Below are 18,930 nucleotides of genomic sequence, written 5' to 3'. Positions count from 1 at the left end.
ATATGAAACGATCTGAATAGGAATGGAAAGCGAGGTTTGCGTGACAACCACTGAGAGTTTGAAAACGTCGTCGAACGTTTAGGAACGTTCGAAACAACGGTCTACGGGGATCGTGAACGCGTATTGTCACGAATAGGCAACAAAAACTGCCAAGCATCTACAAGCAATGTTCTGGAATAAATTCCAAGAATATGTTAATATATACTAATATATTATATATATATATATATATTCAATACGTGAACTTGCGTTAAAATGCGAATAGAATGCTCCTGAAATTAATTAAAAATAAAACACCAACTTCTTTGTCACGGAAGCCGGAAAATGCGGATAATGAAACGAACATCGATTATAAAATACGTCAAATGAATTAAAAAGCTCTAATACTATTATTTACACGAATATTATAGCAAATAACATAAATAAAACGTTAACCGACACCAGAGTTCGTTCCTAAAAGCTTCGTTAATTAATTAAGAAACGAATAAAATCAAATAGAAGTATTTTGAAGATTCTAGAAGGCATAAAAAGTGCGACGCACGAAATTCATGAAGCGCTGTAGGGGTAAAAGAAAGATAGTTAACGATAGACAGAGTCAGAAAGAAGGTCAAGGAGGGATGAGAACTCGGGAAACGCGCCTAGTTAAACCCAATGCGTGCGGGCTTTCCCCTTCGACACGTATCCTCATTTGCCAAATGATGTCCCCACTTTAGGCCCATGATCGCGGGTCAAACCCTGAGATACGATCGCTGGACTGAGGCAAATCAGTCTTCGTCGAAAAATCGCAAGGTACGTGACGGGAAGCCCGTGTCCGCGTAGAGACAGAGTTGTCTACGGTATCGTGAAATCGGATTGCTCGGCAAAGTTCCTCCGTGTAACGAGGCAGAGTGTCGGGAGTGTTTCAATTCGCGACTATCGTGTTAAAGACTCATACGGATACGTAAAATCTTTTCACACTTTTGAATATCTATCTTTTTCTCTTTCATTTTAAATCGTCCGTTAATTAATAATATTCTTTTTCCGCGTCGCGTCGTTTCTCGTACATAGTCAATTGTTTCGCATTTCGTAATTCGTAACACCGTGACACGGCTCAAACGCGAACGCGTAGTGCGTGTGCAACTAGTTCTCATCCTCTCTTCGATTTTCCAGATATCTAGACCATCACCACAGCTAATCGCATAAAGATAATCATATCTAAGCATATTATTGTACATCGAATTGGTGAGTCGCTTATTCTATTTACTTTAACACAACGAATCTGGTGTCGAGTGAGGCAAAACGGCGATGTACGAGACTGCTTGTCTTGGAAGTATCCAACTAGATCGTTCCGTTGGTATCGCAAGAGTTCGAGGTAACAATGAATAATTATTAAAAGTATTTTCCGTTTACACGCGCGTGAAGCCGGCCCACGAGACTGTTAGTCCTGGAAGCATCCTACTGGGACCGTCTTCTTTTCGATCGATCATTGTAAAACAAAACTCCGAAGTTCCAAACATTTTCATATAATATTACCGTCTTTTCTGTCACTTTTCCAGTTATAAATTTCATAATTTAAGATATCCGATTTCTACTGCTAACAGATACATACATCAATCTCTATTATTTTCTAACACTTTATTCATATATTCCATACAGCTCGCACACTTTGTTAACCAAACCATTTTGTTGTAATTATTTTTCTCAGAATTATACACATCTTACCTATATTCGGTTTCTAATAATTAGCATTCAAACACCCTTAACATTTCCTCATTAACACGCCTACCTGTCTTGCACGAATTCATACGAGGGGCCCGCATGGGACCAGAGCATTGACGGACTCAATAAATAAATTCAGAATCTTATTATAAATTAAACGATTCTTCTTAAATTGTTCCGATCGTTATCGACCTAACATCGTCGAGCGCAATTGGGACTGCTGGCAGCGAATAATACCGTTCTCATCCGCGTATCAATCATAATGAATGTCCTTTTTTTTAATTTTTGTACGTCGCGCGCCGTATCTCGCTCGTGACGTAACGAAGTAGCCAGTACATTACATTATATATAATGTAGATATAGTAATAATGGTATTGTTCTTTCATGTATATTACATATCTAATGCAGATATAGTAACAATGATATTGTTAGTGAATGTACATTGATCTGTAGGAAGGAATCAGTATATTACATTATATCTAATGTAGATATAGTAATAATGATATTGTTATTAAGTGTATGAGGGAATGGATGCATGATGTGTGAATGTGGCTTAAGGGCAGTGTGAATGAGGCAGAGGAGTTTTACGAAAGGTCGCGAAGAGAACGCGTCGCAGTCCATGTATGATTTCTTTTTCCATTTTTCATTAATATTAAATATCCTTTTTTCAATAATAAGTGTCGTGTTTGACCTTCTTGTAACCACATCCTACATTTGGGGGCTCGTCCATCAAGATAATCGAAAAGAACAAAAGTAAAAGTGAAAAGTTTCGATTGTTCGCAGTACGAGGTAGCCATAAAGTCGTAAAGTGATAAAGTAAAGTGAGTGGTCAATCGGTGGAGTGGACTAATCGAAAAAGAAAGTGACGTGACTGATAAGTGAAAAGACAAGAGAAAACGAAGATGACAGACAACGAAATTAGCGACCACGAACAAACCATGATTGCCGTCGAAGATACAACGCAGAAACAGGATGGGTTAAAACACGAAGAAATTGATAAAATGAAGATCAGTGAACTACGCAAGCGATTAATCGAAGTGAAACTGGATGCAACATGCAAAAAAGCAGAATTAAAAGCAAAATTAAGGAACTACATGAAAGACCAAAATAACGTAGAAGAAACTGAAGAATCTGAAGAAGAAGATTCAGACAGTGATGACGAAGAATTAGATAAATCCGAAAGCAAGCAATATAAGGGCAAATCAATGGGAAAAGCGCGCAACGAACAACCCAGCATTTTTACAATTAAAGATGTTGAAGAATCCCTACCGTATTTTACAGGCGACGACAAGTTGTCTATCAAAAAATGGATTCAAGATTTCGAGGACATGGGTACATTGTTGCAATGGAACGATCTGGAGATGCTGATTTATGCAAAACGTATGTTACGAGGATTGGCAAAACAATTTATTACGGCAGAGAGAGGTATCCTATCATGGGGAGAATTACGAAAACGATTGAAAAAAGAATTTAAAACCGAAACAAATAGTGCCCTGATACATTCACGACTGCATCAACGAAAAAGATTGCCACAAGAAACGGGACGACAATATGTATATGCAATGCGCGAAATAGCCAGCGAAAGTAACATCGAAGAAGATGCCCTTATCGAATACATAATTAACGGAATACAAGACAGGGAATATAATAAATCTATTCTGTATCAATCCCATACGCTAAGAGAATTGAAAACTAATTTAGAAATATACGACAAAATGAAAGAGAAAACCGAAAGAAAATCAAATTACGGCAAGAAAGAAGAAATAAAGGAGAAAAAGGACGTATCCGCTAAAACAAAGAAACCTCGCTGCAACATGTGTGGAGCGCTAGAACACGACGCTAAGAATTGTCCAAATAAAGGTAAAGGACCAAAATGTTTTAAATGTAATAATTTTGGGCATATAGCGAATAAATGCACTGCTAAAGAGGAAAACAGTAGCAAACCTGTAAACGTGAACTGCATCGCAAATCCTAAATCGATGTATCCAATAGAAATAAACGATAAAGAGTGCCACGCATTAATTGATTCTGGAAGTGATATTTCATTGATACGAAAAACGAAACACGAAGATATCGGCGGACCGCCATTGGAAACCACCGTGATGAATATTACCGGCGCAGGCAACGTGACGACAAAGGTCATCGGCGCCTTTGATGCTAAAGTGTTGGTAGATGGAGAAACATATGATCTCAAATTCTTTGTTATTCCAACATATTCGATTCCGCACGATATTATTTTGGGACAAGATTTTCTGAAAAACGTAGATATTCAATTACAGAAAGGCGAAATAATCAAGATCCAAAAGATATCAACAGCGACAAAAGATACACCAGCGAAGGATACATCTGCAAACAGCGAAATTCATGGAAACGAAAAAGCAATCGTCGATGCAGAAGAAGAAACCGCCACGGACATCGTTGGCGAAGCTTTTGCGGAGCTGCGAAAAATCATGTGCGTCGAAAAACGTGAAGTGAATGTTAAGGACGCATACAAGGACAAAATACTGAAATTAATTAGCGAGTATGAACCAGCAAAAGCAGCGAATACAAAGGTAGAAACAAAAACTGTATTAAAAGATAACAATCCTGTTAATTTCAGACCGCGACGGTTAGCGCTAAAAGAAAAAGCAATATTAGATAAACAAATAGATGAATGGTTGAAGGAAGGGATCATTCGGCCGAGTAATAGCGAATTTACAAGCCCGGTAGTCATAGTCCCAAAAAAGAATAATTCTTATAGAGTTTGTATCGATTATAGAGAATTGAATAAAAAAATCAAACGTGATCACTTCCCCATGCCACTCATCGAAGATAAAATAGACGAATTAAGAAATGCGCGTGTATTTTCTGTAATTGATTTAAAAAATGGGTTTTTGCATGTACCTGTAGCAAAGAAAGCATAAAATATACTGCTTTCGTAACGCATAGCGGACAATTTGAATTTCTAAGGACACCGTTTGGGTTATCTGTTAGCGCGACTAATTTTTTAGGATATATAGCGGAAGTTTTTCAAGATTTAATTCAACGTAAAGTACTTTTAACTTACGTTGATGATGTAATAATACCCGGAGAAAATGATGAAGATGCGTTTCAGAGATTAACCGAGGTTTTAGAAGTAGCAGCCAAAAATGGACTAATGATTAACTGGGATAAATGCCAATTTTTGCAATCAGGGATAGAGAATACCTCGGACACGAAGTCGAAAATGGAAACGTATATCCTAGTAGCAACAAAATTCAAGCTGTCGAAAAATTTCCAATACTATGAAATAAAAAACATATACAAAGTTTCCTAGGATTAACCGGATATTTCCGCAAATTCATTACAGATTATGCTAAAATCGCAAATCCACTGTCCGACTTAGTTAAACAGAATATGCAGTTTATTTGGAAAAAAGAACAAGAGCAAGCATTTCTAACATTAAAATCTGTGTTAGCCACAAAGCCAGTATTACGAATTTACGATCCAAATACAGAAACAGAAGTCCATCCTGACGCCAGCCAGGAAGGGTTTGGTGCAGTTTTATTACAGAAAGTAGCAAGCGAAAACGCATTTCATCCCGTGTATTATTATAGTAAGAAAACTTCTGAAGCAGAACGAAAGTATCATTCGTACGAATTGGAGGTGTTAGCGGCTATAAATTCGGTTCGAAAATTTCGTGTATATCTCCTAGGCATACCGTTTAAGTTAGTCACTGATTGTGAGGCATTTAAGAAAACACTGTCAAAAAGAGACTTATCTCCTAAAATTGCGCATTGGGCATTGACCCTCGAAGAATTTGTGTATAGCATAGAGCACCGAAAAGGGACGCGACTTAAGCACGTAGATGCACTCAGTAGATTTCCGGTTTTAACGATAGAAAATAAATTACTTACGATGATAAAAAAGAAGCAAACAGAAGAAGAAAGATTACGGATAATTAGGCGTATTTTAGAAAACGAAACGTACGAAGATTATTTGATAGAAAACGATATTTTGATGAAGCGAAAGAACGGTAAAAATTTAATTGTCGTACCTTCATGTTTGCAAACGGAAATAATAAGAAAAACACACGAAAACGGCCATTTCGGCATAAGAAAAATGAAAGACGCTATTGAATCAGAATATTATATCCCCACATTAGAAGAAAACTTGAAAAAATTTATTAGCTGTTGCATTCCATGCATATTATCCGAGAATAAATTAGGAAAAAAAGAAGGTAAATTAACTCCTATCCCAAAGGGAGATAAACCCTTAAGTACGTATCATATTGATCATGTAGGCCCTATGGTTACAACAGGCAAAGCATACAAATACATTTTGGTAGTGATAGATGGTTTTTCCAAATTTACGTGGTTATATCCTACGAAAACAGTTACTAGCAAGGAAACAATTACTAAACTAGATAGTCAGCAAAAAGTTTTCGGAAATCCAGATCGCATCGTATCGGACAAGGGAACCGCGTTTATATCACTAGAGTTTCAAAAGTATTGCGAAGAGGAAGGTATAGAAAAAATAGAAATTACGACCGGAGTCCCTCGCGGAAACGGACAAGCAGAGCGCACGATACGCACGATAATACCGGCTTTAACCAAGTTATCATTAAATAATCCAGACCAATGGTATAAACATGTAAATAGAATTCAGAAATGTATTAATAGCACATATCAGAGAACAGTAGGCATGACACCGTTTGAAGTTCTTTTTGGAAGAAAAATGAAAACCAAAGAAGACCATGAAATTATCACCATTATCGAGCAGGAAGCGATACAAATGTATAATGAAAACCGCGATGATTTAAGAATCTTGGCGAAAGAAAATTTATTGAAAGTACAGGAAGAAAATAAGCGACAATATAATAAGAATTGTAAAGCGACGAAACAATATAAAGAAGGCGATTTAGTGTTTATTAAAAGAACGAAATTCGGACCTAAGCTTAAGATTAAACAAAAATACTTGGGACCATACAAGGTGACAAAAGTTAAGCGAAATGATCGGCATGAAGTAGCGCGAGTGAATGATGGTGAAGGACCTATGATGACTAGTACCGCCGTAGATTATATGAAACCGTTTAATTGTAACGAGGAAATTATTGACGTATCTTCGGAGACCGAAGATAGTGCAGGAAAGGCCGAGTGAGGGAATGGATGCATGATGTGTGAATGTGACTTAAGGGCAGTGTGAATGAGGCAGAAGAGGATGCGTGTGTGCGTGCAGAAGGGGAAACAAGAGAGAGGCAGATGTATGATTTCTTTTTCCATTCTTCATTAATATTAAATATCCTTTTTTCAATAATAAGTGTCGTGTTTGACCTTCTTGTAACCACATCCTACATGTATATTACACATCTAATGCCGATAAAGTAATAAGGCTATTGTTATTAAGCGCACATTGAACTGTAGGAAGGAAAGAGTATATTGCATTATATCTAATGTAGATATAGTAACAATGATGTTGTTATTAAACGTAGATTGTTCTGTAGGAAATAGTCAGTATATTACATTATATCTAATGTAGATATAGTAATAATGATATTGTTATTAAATGTATACTGATCTGACGGAGTGGATCAGTATATTACATTATATCCAGTGCTGGTATAGTAATACTGGTATTGTTATTAAGTGTATATTACACATTTAATGCATATAAAGTAATAAAGATATTGTTATTAAATGTACATTGAACTGTAGGAAGGAAAGAGTATATTGCATTATATCTAATGCAGTTATAGTAATAATGATATTGTTATAAATTGTACATTGTTCTGTAGGAAGGAATCAGTATGTTACATTATATCTAATGAGGGTATAGTAACAATGATATTGTTACTAATTGTACACTGATATGTAGGAAGGTATCAGTATATTGCACTACATCTCATGCAGATATAGTAATAATGATATTGTTATTAAATGTATATTACATATCTAATGCAGATAGAGTAATAATAATATTGTTATTAAATGTATATTACATATCTAATGCAGATACAGTCATAATGATATTGTTATGCAATGTATACTACATATCTAATGCAGATATAATAATAATGATATTGTTACTAAATGTACATTGATCTGTAGGAAGGTACCTGTATATTACATTATATCTAATGCAGATATACCAATAATGATATTACTATTAAATGTACATTGATCTGTAGTATCGAATCAGTATATTACATTATATCTAATGAACATATAGTAATCATGATATTGTTATTAAATGTATATTACATATCTAACGCAGATATAGTAATAATTATATTGTTATTAAATGTACATTGATCTGTACGAAGCAATCAGTATATTACAATATTTCTAACTCAGATATAGTAATAATGATATGGTTATTAAACGTGTATTACGTATCTATCGCAGATATAGTAATAATGATATTTTTATTAAATGTACACTGATCTGTATTAGGGACTCAGTATATTACATTATATCTAATGAGGATATAGTAATAATGATATTGTTACTAATTGTACAATGATACGTAGGAAGGTATCAGTATATTGCATTACATCTAATGTAGATATACTAATAATGATATTGTTATTAATTGTATATTACTAATCTCATGCAGATATAGTAATAATGATATTGTTATTAAATGTATATTACATATCAAATGCAGATATAGTAATAATGATATTTTTATTAAATGTACATTGATCTGTATGAAGGTACCTGTATATTACATTATATCTAATGCAGATATACCAATAATGATATTATTATTAAATGTACATTGATCTGTAGTATCGAATCAGTATATTACATTATATCTAATGTAGATATACTAAGAATGATATTGTGATTAAATGTAGATTACATATCTAACGCAGATATAGTAATAATGATATTGTTATAAAATAAATATTACATATCTAATACCGATATAGTAATAATGATATTGTTATAAATGTACATTGATCTGTTATAAGGAATCAGTATATTCCATTACATCTAATGTAGATATACTAATAATGAAATTGTTATTAAACATGTATTACATATCTAATGCAGATATAGTGATCATGATATTGTTACCAAATGTACACTGATCTGTAGGAGGGTATCAGTATATTACATTATATCTAATGAAGATATAGTAATAATGATATTGTTATAAAATGTATATTACATATCTAACGCAGATACAGTAATAATGATATTATCACTAAATGTACAGGATGTAAAAAAATTAATGGTCACGGCTCCAGGGGGTGAATCTACACCCTAGGATCGGTGGACATTTGTAAAAAAAACCTCCCGCAAAATTGTTTATAACATTGAAAATTGTTGTTAAATTTTTTTTTTACTCCAACACATTCTGCACACTGAGAGGAGAAAAAGTTTGAGAGGAACTATATGTCGCAAACGAACCGTTTCATCAGGAAAAGTTATTAAATAATTCATAGCGATTTGATTGTGTAGTGTTGCACGTATAGGCGAGGGCCTACCACTACCCTGCCACTTGAGCGTATCTACCCCAACGCTGGGGCCTGGCACAGCTGTGCGCCGTACCCCTACCCTAAACTGACACCATGCGACGTTTAAAGGGACAGTAGACCTAGTAAGGTGCATTGACCTACTTGTATAGGTTTCGGTCAAGTGACTTTTCTTATCTTTCACCGTTGGGGCAATACCATTTTAGAATAGCGGGCAAATATTGAAAAATCTGAAAAAAATTGAGGATATAGTCCTATTTGTCCCTTTTACGGACCTGTTTTCAAAAATACGAACACTTTAAAATTGGCCATAGGAAAATTAATTAAACTTAACGCTGCGTCAGGACACGCTGGCCCGACCGGCCGAGTTGCGCGGTGCTAGTAGCGGCCAAGCGGCTATACCTGCTATTGTTAATAGGGTATGGGACCGCTGTGAGGTCTAACAACTATTGAAAACTCACTCTTTATCAATGATACTTATTGTTATATACATTCAAGTTGTCATTGTTCGATGGAAACCACGAGCAGGTGGTGAGTATTCTTCCATCAGGATGGGATGGGATGTGATTAGATTAGGTTAAAGGATAACTATTTGGTTATATTCATGAGCATCTAATTATATCAATTATTTATAAATTATATAAATTATGGAATGCCCCTGTTTAAAGTAGAATATATCAATACTAAGAATCTAGTACCCTAGGATTTCATGCAATAATAATATATTTACTTACCAATTATCTCTGTCTTTGCCTCTCCCACAAGACACTGCCGTACTCACCAATGCTCCGTAACAGTCTTGCTTGGTCACCAGCTTCAATGTGTCCACCACCACTGTTTACACAGTTTTCTAATATGTATTTTAAGTTTCTACGCACTTTATAAAAAATGTCTGCTTTGTTTTGAATTTTTTCAAAGGCATAATTAATACGTCCTTTTAAATCCGCCACAGTCCTTATTTCAGTGCCCGATTTATACACAATTTGCTTCACTGCGCCCCACAGAAAAAAATCCAGTGGATTTAAATCGGGGGAGCGTGGAGGCCACAAATGTGGAGCAGGTGTTCTCCCAATCCATCGCGATCCAAACATTTGCGACAAATGTTCGCGTACTGGTCTGCTAAAATGTGGTGGCGCGCCATCGTGCATAAAATAAATCCTTCTTCTTCTTTGTTGGGGAATGAGCCTTCTTAATTCTGTGATCAATTGCGATCGCAAAAATTGGCAATATCGTTGGCTAGTTAATGGCGCCGGTAGATAAATAGGACCGATTATATTATCACCGATTATGCCAGCCCACACATTTACTGAAAACCGGCCTTGATTAAAATGCTGTTGCATAACATGCGGATTTCTTTCTGCCCAGATCCTGGTGTTTTGCCGATTTTGGATGTTGGTGTTGGAGAAACTACTTTCATCCGTAAATATAATGTTTTTAAAAAAATCCTCGTTATTCTCCACTTTCCTCAACATCCACTGACAAAAGTTTATCCTCTGTTGATAATCCGATTCCCTTAACGCTTGGACCTTCTGGATACGATATGGTCTCAAGCCTTCTTCACGGATTACACGACGTACCGTCATATGTGAAATATTCACGCGTCGTGCAATGCCACGGAGTCTCATGAACGGATAAGTTCTTGCAAGTGCAATCACTTGCTCTTCCGTCCTCCAATGCGTCCGTGGTCGACCAGCATGGCGGTGGTTGTTGCCGGCGTCTGATAGTGAGGCTTCACTAAAACGGTGGTCCAGTCTTTGGAACTGCCGTCTATCAGGAACGGATCTCATTCGCATTGATCTTCCACTATTTTCTAGCCATTCGCGGTATATATCCCGAGCTAGGGTATAGTCTCTATTAGCTGCATCGATGGCACGGAGCATTTGACGCACATTCACAAATGAATGATTATTGTTTTGGCCACGACGCTCCATAATGCACGGGTGTTTATTACTAATTATTAAAATTAATAACACTAAATAACTACACTTAATATTAACACTATTACTACTACGATAAATAATAATAAAATACAGAAAAACACAAATAACTACACTATTGTTATAATAATAATAATAATAATAATAATAATAATAATAATAAACGAAATAAACAAAAGTTCATGCAAAGTAAATACTTTGAGTAAAACTCGAAGGAAATCGTACTCGTTGCGAAATGTTCACTCTGTCGATGTCAAAGCGATTCTGACGTTCTATAGTTCTTGCAATGGCTTTCCAAACCCCAATGAAATTAGTGTTAGTTTTCCACAAAGAAGTCAAATGCGTTGTAGTTGGTTAGAGAAAGTTAAAAATGTGTTTTGGAAGACCATTGAAACCGACAGTTTGGAGTAGAACAAAGTTTACGATGTTCGTATCCTGTGGTGCTTTCCCATCAGAAATTCAGAGATGACAGTAACCAGTTACAAATTTTGCGTGTCTTTTTCCTAGAGACATTCTTTGCAAGGGTAGGCGTCGACAATAAAGAAGAGGAACGCACGTTTTAACATCTGGATTTAAGTAAGCGAAGACATTAGGTTATTTTTTCTATTGTCAATTCCTATCCTTACACGGAGTATCCCTGAAAAAAGGATACGTGAAGTTTGTAACTGGTTAGCGTCAATCCCGAATTTTTGGTGGGAAAGCACCGCAGGATACGAATATTGTAAATTTTGTTCTACGTCAGACTCTTGGTTTCAATGACCTATCGAATCACTCCCTGCATTCTTTATAATTAATTGCATTAATTGCAGCGCATTTTTCCTCTATGTAGAAAACCAACACTATCTTCATGGAGTTCTTAAAAAGCCTTAAAATCGTTTTGACAACAGTAACGAGAATATTTCCAAGCGACAGTCATTCTCCTTTCAGTTTCAATTGAAGCATCTACTTTATTCTTAAGTCTATAATGTTTTCATTATTATCATGATTGCTACCATAATATAGTAATTTATATGTTTTCTTCATTTTTTAATTATGTATCGTAATAGTAATAGTAGTAGCATTGTAGTAATAATAATATTAATTGTGAGTGTAGAATGGTGGTATTAATAAATTTGTCAATAATCCATAATAAATACTCGCACATTATGAAGCGTCATAGAAGAAATAATAATTACACATTTATAACTGTGCATTAAGTGCTTCGTACCATCGATGCAGCCGACAGAAATCATGCCGTATTGATATATTCTACTTTAAACGGGGGCATTCCATAATTTACATAATTTATAAATGATTGATATAATTAGACGCTCATCAATATAACCAAATAGTTATCCTTTAACCTAATCTAATTATATCCCATTCCATCTTGATGGAAGAATACCCACCACCTTCTCGTGGTTTCCATCGGTAAAATGGTATTCCATTCTAAAATGGTATTGCCCCAACGGTGAAAGATAAGAAAAGTCACTTGACCGAAGCCTATACAAGTAGGTCAATGCACCTTACTAGGTCTACTGTCCCTTTAAACGTCGCATGGTGTCAGTTTAGGGTAGGGGTACGGCGCACAGCTGTGCCAGGCCCCAGCGTTGGGGTAGATACGCTCAAGTGGCAGGGTAGTGGTAGGCCCTCGCCTATACGTGCAACACTACACAATCAAATCGCTATGAATTATTTAATAACTTTTCCTGATGAAACGGTTCGTTTGCGACATATAGTTCCTCTCAAACTTTTTCTCCTCTCAGTGTGCAGAATGTGTTGGAGTAAAAAAAAAATTTAACAACAATTTTCAATGTTATAAACAATTTTGCGGGAGGTTTTTTTTACAAATGTCCACCGATCCTAGGGTGTAGATTCACCCCCTGGAGCCGTGACCATTAATTTCTTTACACCCTGTACATTGATCTGTAGGAAGGTATCAGTATATTGCATTATATCTAATGTTGATATACTAAGAATGATATTGTGATTAAATGTATATTATATATCTTACACAGTTATAGTAATAATGATATTGTTATTAAATGTACATTGATGTATATTAGGGAATCGGTATATTACATTATATCTAATGAAGTGTCACGTCCTGTGACGCATTCTTTAAAACTTCTATTTCGCCACCCAAATTCTTTAAACCGCTATTTCGCCACCCAAATTCTTCAAACTTATATTTCGCTATACAGATTCTTTAAACTTATATTTCGCGATACAAATTCTTTGAACTTCTATTGCACCATCCAAATTCATCGCTCCGCAAAAATTCTGAGTGAACAACTCAGCCGGGTCGTCGTACGGCGAGAACGCTGACGATCCGGACGAGGTGGTTCACCCGAATTGCCAAATCAAAAGTCGACCTCATTAATCAATATATAATAACGCGACCAAACCGCCCGCGTATCAGACAAATTATACTACAGAAACAATACAGACCAATTATAGTACAGAAACAGTATCAGATCAAATTTCGTGCATAAACAGTCCAGATCAATTATAGTGCAGACACAAAAGTCATCGTGACCCGATCACTTCCGTGAAACTCGTTCAGAATCAGCCAGTCCGTTAACGCGAATCCGGATTTAATTCTAACACGCGTACAAAATCCGCAAAATACGACTCTGCTACGGGACCCAGAGACCCGACAGAGCAACTCGTCATTTGTAAAACACACGCAAGTTAAGAATTGTACGCAAAACCAATAAACATTTGTTGTGCTCGGAAGTGTGTGAACTTCAATTAAACGTCTACCCTACTGTCTCCAATCACCAGGATGACACATTTCTACAGGTATCCTCGCCCAGCGAAAGGTAAGTAAGAACCTCTACCTAACTAACAACTTAGATCCAAATCATACAAAAAGGTACGCGGAGAACTCAGTGAGAGGGAGAACTTCGCGACATTACAGAAGATATAGGAATAATGATATTGTTATTTAATGTATATTACATAGCTAATGCAGATATAGTAATAATGATATTTTTATTCAATGTACATTGATCTATATTAGGGAATCAGTATATTACAGTATATCTAATGAAGATATAGTAATAATGATATTGTTATTAAATGTATATTACATATCTAATGCTGAAAATGTCTCGGAAACGGTGCAAGCTATGGCAAAATGTTAAGACACCTTTTTTGTAGGAAATTCAATTTCCGACTATTTACGTTCTATGACATTTTTTGATCAGATGCGTATTTTTCGAGATATATCGATATATTTCAAGGTTCCGACGCCGTACCAACATTATAAAGATGAAGAAACACCGTGGCCCCTTTCTTTAAGGTAACTCAGCACTATTTTAAACTGTATTCACTATCCCGAGCTGTAAATGCCATTTCCATCGCAGCTGTGCAGAAGAAGAACAAGAAGAAGAAGAAATATCTCGGAATATGTGCGTGACGCCCCTTTCCTTGAGGTAAATCTGCGAATATCTCGGAAACGGTGAGCAGCTATGGCAAAATGGTAAGAGACCTTTTTTGTAGGAAATTAAATTACCTAAATGCAGCGAAAATGTACATTTATAACATCACAGGCGTTAGTTTAATAGCGTTTAACGATGGATCAATCGTACAGAATGTAAAAATAAGAGTGTTAAAATTTTCGATTAATCGGTTTTAAAAGGCGAAGCAATACGCCTCCACGACTTTGAAATATTTTCAAGCGTAAATAAAATTCGATTTTCGGCTAAATGGCGCGAAAATGTACCTTTATATCATCACAGGCGTTAGTTTAATAGCGTTTAACGATGGATCAGTCGTACAGAATGTAAAAATAAGAGTGTTAAAATTTTCGATTAATCGGTTGTAAAAGGCGAAGCAATACGCCTCCACGACTTTTAAATATTTCCAAGTATAAATAAAATTCGATTTTTTGGCTAAATGCAGCAAAAATGTACCTTTATATCATCACAGGCGTTAGTTTAATAGCGTTTATCGATGGATCAGTCGCACAGAATGTAAAAATAAGATTGTTATAATCTTCGACTAATCGGTTCTAAGAGCGCAGCAATACGCCGCCAGTACTTTGAAATATTTCGAAGCGTAAATAAAATTCGATTTTTTGGCTAAATGCAGCAAAAATGTACACTAATATCATCACGGACGTTAGTTTAATAGCGTTAAACGATGGATCAGTCGTACAGAATGTAAAAACAAGATTGTTCAAATTTTCGACTAATCGGTTCTTAGAGGCGAAGCAATACGCCGCTAGGACTTTGAAATATCTCGGAGCGCAACTAAAGTTCGATTTTTTGTCTAATTGGAGCGAAAATGTACATTTATATCATCACAGGCGTTAGTTTAATAGCGTTTAACGATGGATCAGTCGTACAGAATGAAAAAATAAGATTGTTAAAATTTTCGACTATTCGGTTCTAAGAGCGAAGCAATACGACGCCAGGAACTTGAAATATTTCGGAGCGCAGCGAAAGTTCGATTTTTCGGCTAAATGGCGCGAAAATGTATATTTATATCATCACAGGCGTTAGTTTAATAGCGTTTAACGATGGATCAGTCGTACAGAATGCAAAAATAAGATTGTTAAAATTTTCGACTAATCGGTTCTAGGCGGCGAAGCTATACGCCGCTAGGACTTTGGAATATTTCGGAGCGCAACTCAGGTTCTCTTTTTTGTCTAATTGGAGAGAAAATGTACATTTATATCATCACAGGCGTTAGTTTAATAGCGTTTAACGATGGGTCAGTCGTACAGAATGTAAAAATAAGATTGTTAAAATTTTCTACTAATCGGTTCTAGGAGCGAAGCAATACGCCGCCAGGACCTTGAAATATTTCGGAGCGCAACTAAAGTTCTTTATTTTGGCTAATTGGAGAGAAAATGTACATTTATATCATCACAGGCGTTAGTTTAATAGCTTTAAACGATGGATCAGTCGTACAGAATGTAAAAACAACATTGTTCAAATTTTCGACTAATCGGTTCTTAGAGGCGAAGCAATATGCCGCTAGGACTTTGAAATATTTCGGAGCGCAACTAAAGTTCGATTTTTTGTCTAATTGGAGCGAAAATGTACATTTATATCATCACAGGCGTTAGTTTAATAGCGTTTAACGATGGATCAGTCGTACAGAATGAAAAAATAAGATTGTTAAAATTTTCGACTATTCGGTTCTAAGAGCGAAGCAATACGACGCTAGGAACTTGAAATATTTCCGAGCGCAGCGAAAGTTCGATTTTTCGGCTAAATGGCGCGAAAATGTATATTTATATCATCACAGGCGTTAGTTTAATAGCGTTTAACGATGGATCAGTCGTACAGAATGCAAAAATAAGATTGTTCAAATTTTCGACTAATCGGTTCTAGGAGGCGAAGCTATACGCCGCTAGGACTTTGGAATATTTCGGAGCGCAACTCAGGTTCTCTTTTTTGTTTAATTGGAGCGAAAATGTACATTTATATCATCACAGGCGTTAGTTTAATAGCGTTTAACGATGGGTCAGTCGTACAGAATGTAAAAATAAGATTGTTAAAATTTTCGACTAATCGGTTCTAAGCGCGAAGCAATACGCCGCCAGGACCTTGAAATATTTCGGAGCGCAACTAAAGTTCTTTATTTTGGCTAATTGGAGAGAAAATGTACATTTATATCATCACAGGCGTTAGTTTAATAGCTTTAAACGATGGATCAGTCGTACAGAATGTAAAAACAACATTGTTCAAATTTTCGACTAATCGGTTCTTAGAGGCGAAGCAATATGCCGCTAGGACTTTGGAATATTTCGGAGCGCAACTCAGGTTCTCTTTTCTGTTTAATTGGAGCGAAAATGTACATTTATATCATCACAGGCGTTAGTTTAATAGCGTTTAACGATGGATCAGTCGTACAGAATGCAAAAATAAGATTGTTAAAATTTTCGACTAATCGGTTCTAGGCGGCGAAGCTATACGCCGCTAGGACTTTGGAATATTTCGGAGCGCAACTCAGGTTCTCTTTTTTTGTCTAATTGGAGAGAAAATGTACATTTATATCATCACAGGCGTTAGTTTAATAGCGTTTAACGATGGATCAGTCGTACAGAATGTAAAAATAAGATTGTTAAAATTTTCTACTAATCGGTTCTAGGAGCGAAGCAATACGCCGCCAGGACCTTGAAATATTTCGGAGCGCAACTAAAGTTCTTTATTTTGGCTAATTGGAGAGAAAATGTACATTTATATCATCACAGGCGTTAGTTTAATAGCTTTAAACGATGGATCAGTCGTACAGAATGTAAAAACAACATTGTTCAAATTTTCGACTAATCGGTTCTTAGAGGCGAAGCAATATGCCGCTAGGACTTTGGAATATTTCGGAGCGCAACTCAGGTTCTCTTTTTTGTTTAATTGGAGCGAAAATGTACATTTATATCATCACAGGCGTTAGTTTAATAGCGTTTAACGATGGATCAGTCGTACTGAATGTAAAAATAAGAGTGTTAAAATTTTCGACTAATCGGTTTTAAGAGCGAAGCAATACGGCGCCAGGACTGAAATATCTCGGAGCGCAACTAAAGTTCGATTTTTTGTCTAATTGGAGCGAAAATGTACATTTATATCATCACAGGCGTTAATTTAATAGCGTTTAACGATGGATCAGTCGTACAGAATGAAATTTTCGACTAATCGGTTCTAAGAGCGGAGCAATACGTCGCCAGGACCTTGAAATATTTCGGAGCGCAGCTAAAGTTCGATTTTTTGGCTGAATAGAGCAAAAATGTACATTTATATCATCACAGGCGTTAGTTTAATAGCGTTTAACGATGGATCAGTCGTACTGAATGTAAAAATAAGATTGTTAAAATTTTCGACTAATCGGTTCTAAGAGCGAAGCAATACGCCGCCAGGACCTTGAAATATTTCGGAGCGCAACGAAAGTTCGATTTTTTGGCTGAATAGAGCAAAAATGTACATTTATATCATCACAGGCGTTAGTTTAATAGCGTTTAACGATGGATCAGTCGTACAGAATGTAAAAATAAGATTGTTAAAATTTTCGACTAATCGGTTCTAAGAGCGAAGCAATACGCCGCCAGGACTTTGAAATATTTCGGAGCGCAACGAAAGTTCGATTTTTTGGCTGAATAGAGCAAAAATGAACATTTATATCATCACAGGCGTTAGTTTAATAGCGTTTAACGATGGATCAGTCGTACAGAATGCAAGAATAAGAGTGTTAAAATTTTCGACTAATCGGTTCTAGGCGGCGAAGCTATACGCCGCTAGGACTTTGGAATATTTCGGAGCGCAACTCAGGTTCTCTTTTTTGTCTAATTGGAGAGTAAATGTACATTTATATCATCACAGGCGTTAGTTTAATAACGTTTAACGATGGATCAGTCGTACTGAATGTAAAAATAAGAGTGTTAAAATTTTCGACTAATCGGTTCTAAGAGGCGAAGCAATACGCCGCCAGGACTGAAATATTTCGGAGCGCAACTAAAGTTCGATTTTTTGGCTAAATGTGACGAAAATGTACCTTTATATCATCACAGGCGTTAGTTTAATAGCGTTTAACGATGGATATGTCGTACTGAGTGTAAAAATAAGAGTGTTAAAATTTTCGACTAATCGGTTCTAAGAGGCGAAGCAATACGGCGCTAGGACTGAAATATTTCGGAGCGCAACTAAAGTTCGATTTTTTGGCTAAATAGAGCGACTACGTACATTTATATCATCACGGACGTTAGTTTTGTTACGTCGCGAGCGTGATTGGGCGCGCGACGTACAAATTTAAAAATAATAAGAAAAGAAAATTAATTAATGATTGATACGCGGATGAGAACGGTATTATTCGCTGCCTCCAGTCCCATTCGCGCTCGACGATGTTAGATCGATAACAATCAGAACAATT

The sequence above is a fragment of the Osmia bicornis genome, unplaced genomic scaffold, assembly GCF_907164935.1.
Source record: "Osmia bicornis bicornis unplaced genomic scaffold, iOsmBic2.1, whole genome shotgun sequence".
NCBI classification, from domain to species: Eukaryota; Metazoa; Arthropoda; class Insecta; order Hymenoptera; family Megachilidae; genus Osmia; species Osmia bicornis.
The sequence above is the reverse complement of the archived record's forward strand: the minus strand, read 5'-3'. Positions refer to the sequence as shown.